Source organism: Drosophila mauritiana, chromosome 2L (genome assembly GCF_004382145.1).
Source record: "Drosophila mauritiana strain mau12 chromosome 2L, ASM438214v1, whole genome shotgun sequence".
Classification (NCBI taxonomy): domain Eukaryota; kingdom Metazoa; phylum Arthropoda; class Insecta; order Diptera; family Drosophilidae; genus Drosophila; species Drosophila mauritiana.
This window is the reverse complement of record NC_046667.1, coordinates 20,948,909-20,954,057: the sequence shown is the minus strand read 5'-3', so window position 1 is coordinate 20,954,057 and position 5,149 is coordinate 20,948,909. Positions and strand designations below refer to the sequence as shown.

The 5,149-nt window shown below is 40.6% G+C and overlaps 1 long non-coding RNA gene across 1 annotated transcript; it reads right to left on the bottom strand.

The window, feature by feature from the left end:
• Window positions 1–2,635: 2,635 nt before the first annotated feature.
• LOC117138515 lies at window positions 2,636–4,005 on the bottom strand. Its single transcript, XR_004459207.1, has 2 exons — window positions 2,937–4,005; window positions 2,636–2,825 (listed from the first exon to the last, which is right to left on the bottom strand). It is a non-coding gene; the product is annotated as an uncharacterized LOC117138515 (long non-coding RNA).
• Window positions 4,006–5,149: the final 1,144 nt, after the last annotated feature.

The following is a 5,149-nucleotide window of genomic DNA, read 5'->3' as shown; positions in this document are numbered from 1 at the left end:
CAAGTAGGCGAAAAAGTCTGGTTAAAAACCAACAGACGCCTGGGTACCAAATTAACGCCACTCTGCTCAGAAGAGGTCATTGAGGCTGATCTGGGCACGACAGTGCTTATTAAAGGGAGGGTGGTCCATAAGGACAACCTTCGTTAAGAGGGTGCCCAATTTAATTTAAAATTTTTTTACATTTTTTTATATTATCACTTTTTTATACTTTAGTGGCGTTTGTTACTCTCTATATTTTATATTTTTCGCACTTAGGTTAGGAAACTTGCTACTCCCGTTAGTCCTACTGACAACTCCCTCTTGGACCATAAAACTAAACGAATACTCACACGCTAACCACATACCAATAATGGACGGAGATATTACTTTATGGGACGAGTACGGTTACATGGGACATACAACGAACGTTACATCGTACGAGACTTACGCAGACGAGACGAAACACGCAATGGACTTCTTCGTGAAGGAGCACATGAGACGGGTACTTGAAACGGACTTGGAACGAATAGAGACTCTTCTGGACACACTAAAGGTACGTCACCGACATGCCCGTAGTCTTAATTTCATAGGGACTGCTTTAAAAGCAATAGCGGGGACACCTGACTCTGACGACTGGGACCAGGTGAGGCTTAGACAGGGACAGCTAACGGACTCGGTAAATGGACAGATAGAAATAAACGACAAAATACAATTGCAATTAAACACACTGACCTCATCCATGAATTCTATTTTAAAATCGGACAACTTAGACACAGAACATTTGTACGAGACAATTTTGGCAAAAAACCGCGTTGTAATTCAAGAGCTTGAAAATTTAATACTTGCAATCACCCTTTCCAAATTAAACGTAATAAGTCCAATAATCCTGAATGACGTTGACGTAAAGGAGATTGAAAGTAAACATCCCACAAACGTTAGCGTGTCAGATATTTTAGAGGTAGCTAGCATAAAAACTTTTCAAAATCGAGACCTATTGTACTTTTTAATAAAATTTCCGAAGCCTTTGTTAACTTGTAGAAAAATAAGAATATTCCCAGTACAGCATGAAAATAGAATCTTAGATTTCGAGGACGGTAGCACGGTCGCGGATTGCGGTACGGAAACCTTCGCGGTCAAGGACTGCAATGTATCAGCGGGCACCACCTTCTGCAGGAGATCGAAAGCGCCAACTTGCGCACAACAACTCATCTCTGGCATGGTCGCCCATTGCAACACCCAGCCTGGACACTTGGACCCAGTCACCATGATCGACGAGGGAATGCTCATCACCAACGATGTAACGATAAATATCACCGACGAAAAGGGAATAAGCCGGATGATATCAGGAACTTACCTGGTATCATATACCGAAAAAATTAAAATAAACGGCACCCTTTACGTCAACAATATCGGAACATCAAAGAAGAAAGCCGCAGTTTCAGCCATGGCCCAAGTAAACGTTCTGAGGCATCTAGAGCGCCTTAGTCTGTCATCAATTCACGGAATGAGCGTTAAAAATCTGCAGCACATCAACCACCTCCAATCCCGACTGCCATCAGGCAACACCTGGATCTTTTGCTCTGTCTCCTCCACAGCCTCAATAACCCTGGTCATCATCTTTCTTATCTACCGTCTGAAAGCCAAACGTCAACAACCATCTAAGACCATTGAATCCGGGGACGACTTCATCTTAAGACAAGGAGGAGTTAACACGAGCAAGTCAGAGGGGTGCGACGACCCGCCGAAATGCCATCCAAGACCGGATGGACCAACAATAACATCGGCGACGCTGAGCCAGCCCAGTAACGCATTTCGCTTTAGCGAAAGCGATGTGCAAGGGTCAGCGTAATGCGAGGCGGGCATGTGCGCGCTGGGTGACCGTCGAAGGCACGGAACTCCAGACGGCACGAGGCGCTGACTAAGCGCTCTGCTGGGACCGCTGCCTCCAACCGAAGACTTGGCGGCCTGAATAAATTTGATTTGCATTTAGTTCGTAAGATACCAAAATTCAGAGCAGTTGGCTCTAATAAAAAGAACCATTCAATACAAACGTATTTGGTTTAATTTGTATTATATGTGTGTATTCTTTTCAAAATAAAAGAAAACCTGTATGTGTGTGTCCGTTACGCAGTTTCTTCTTATCCTTGTTTCCCGGTGCTTAGTATATGTCGTTCTTGTAGTGCTGCTGTGCTTCTATCCACCTTTTACTCGTGTTTTCGACTTTAGCTGTAATACATGATTTAAATAGCTATTGAATAGAGTGTATTTTTGTTATAGGTTAGTGAACATCTGACAACAGTAGGCGTTAAGTTGGTTTTTTTTTTTTTTGGTTCTTTTTTTTTCTATACATATATGCATTATTTTTCTTGAATTAATTGAGTGGGTTTTTTTTTTGTTTGTAGTGCGTGGTGTGCAAAAAGAATTCGGCAAGTGTACGGCGTCAAGCGTCGCGCCGCCACTCTGGCGCGACATCAGCTTTTGGCGGCAGCCAATGTACAGTGATGCGTCGACGTCGCTAGGGTTATACAAGCGGCGCAACACAAACACATACATGCTTACTTGATATTGCCGAAGGAAACTGTATCACTGTGCAAATTTTTTTTTTTTTTTCCTTTTTTTTCTTTTTTTTTTTTATTTATTAGTATTATTATGATTGTTATTATTATTTTTTTTTTTCATGTAAATGGATAAGTGAAAACGATCCCGGTGCCTTATCAGCGATTGATGTGCACATATTCGGTCGTTAATCACACAACTTACATTTATTTATTTATAACCCACTGTGAATTAGATCCCGTTGCCTCGGAGGCGACTGATGTCCAAATTCACCTCCTGCGCAGCAAGTTCTGTATTTGTTAAAAAAAATTTGTGTTCATGTAAATTTTTAAGTGAAAACGATCCCGGTGCCTTATCAGCGATTGATGTGCACATATTCGGTCGTTAATCACACAACTTACAGTTATTTATTTATTATTATTTATTTTTTTTTTTATTTATTTTTTTTTTAAAAAAACACTTGTGTAGGAGGTCCCGTTATATCGGAGGCGATCGATGTCCAAAATTTATTCGAGTTCTGGTCACAACGTAGTCTAATATTCGACTGATCTCGTTCTTTACCATTCTCTTTTCTGTTGTGCACAACGGCCAACACTCAGCGGCAGCGACGTCGCTCTGTCGCCGCGCCAAACGGTTGTTCTCAGAACTATAGAGACACAACAACCGTTCGCAGTGCGAATATAGGCTGATGTAATATTACCATAGTGATGAAATTACCATTCTTATGAAGTAACCAAAGAGCAACCAATACTCTCGCACACACCAAGCGCTCTCCGACACACAAATGGTAACCATACACAGTAGTTTAACATGTCAGAAAAAATTTTTTTTCTCTTTTAATTTTTTTTTTATTATTATTTTTTTGTTGTTGATTAATTTACCATTTGTATGAGTTAGGGTGTATGGATGATCCCGGTGCCTTATCAGCGATTGATGTACACATATACGGTCATCACACACAGTAACTCGTTGGTATAATTGTTGTAAATTGTCCCGCACAAGCGATCCCGGTGCCTTATCAGCGTTTGATGTACACATATACGGTCGCCTGTGAAGCAATTTGAACTTGATTTCGTTTGTTTCCTTTGTTTTAATTGCACTTGCACGTTATTATGTTTTATCCAATTCCTTTCTATTTCACCACTCACTAATAAAATCCCCACAACCACTGCCGTCACATGTTCAATACCTCTTTAGAATTAGAACGATAAGCGTAGTGGGCATTGTTAATCCCTTGTCCGTTGACCGGCTGCGCCAGTTACAATCCCGTGGCCGAGGGAGGAAAGCTTCCAAAAAAACGACTGAGTAGTTTGAGGTGTGAAATGAGAATAATTATGAATTCTTTATTACAAATATGTATGTGTATCTCCCAAATATCTTCGTCAGAGTTCGTGTTGGCGATCTTCGTTGAACTTTCGCTCGGCTCTCAGTTGCAGTACTGGGTAGACCGAGAGAGGGGGTATGTTAACTCGCTCGCAGTCCAAAAACAATCATTTGAAAAGCAATTGCAGGGAGATGAATGAGCGAACACCCCAGAGGTGGAAACTTATGTAGATGCTGAAATTAGACCAGGTGTTGTCTGTAACGAGCCTCTAGATATAGTTAAATCTCTGCCAGATTTTGAGGGCAAAAGTGAAACATATGTGTCGTGGAGAAAAGCGGCTCATGTCGCTTTTAAAGTTTTTAAAGACTACGAGGGAAGTTCAACATTTTACCAAGCTCTTGGTATTATGCGAAATAAAATAAAAGGTCCAGCGAATACAGTATTGGCTTCTTTTAATACTCCGTTACATTTCAAAGCAATGATCAGCCAAAGACACTAGAATAACAAGATGCGTAACGGCCATACAAATTTTTGGCACGCGATTTTTTGGCCGTGGCTCTAGAGGTGGCTCCAGGCTCTCTTGAGTTTTTGTTCGAGAGAGAAAGAGCGGAGAGCGCTACAGCAAACAGCTCTTTTCTACGCATACAGTGATAGCATACAACTGTATGTGTGCAAATTAAAATTGTTACTCTTTATTTATTTAAAAAAATAAATTTTATTTTTTATTATTTAACATTTATTTGGTGATAAACTTTTTCACTTATACTATTACGAGACACTTGGTAACTTATGTTTAACTTCGAGCTGTTGACGATCTCGTCCCGATTCAGACTCCCGACTCTTTCAGACTGATCTTCAAATTCTAAGTCCTAATCCAATCAACCTCGGCCAGAAGCTTTTCTTTCGGAAAATTACCGAACTTTCGATAAAAGCTTTATGCTGGAAATTTTCCACTGCATTGTGAAATTCAATTATGCTGATCGATGCAATTTTTGATTGATACGCAATAAGTCGGCCGTGGCTTGGTCTCCAAGCGGAAGCTGTGTTTACGTTAAGTTTGGGTTGCTTATTTTAGCGGGTAGCTGAGTGCTGGCAAAGGCAATGACAAAAACAAAGACAAGGGCAATTCCGACGAGATTGAGAATTGGAATTTGTTTATAAATTGTGGAAGGGAGCTATGTTCATGGGTTGGATAACTCTCCCCCCTCTAAAATGACGCGTCCCGCTTCATTATTAATTTCGTTCAAACGTTCATTTAATTCTGTTAAAAATTCTACATCATTATTTGGT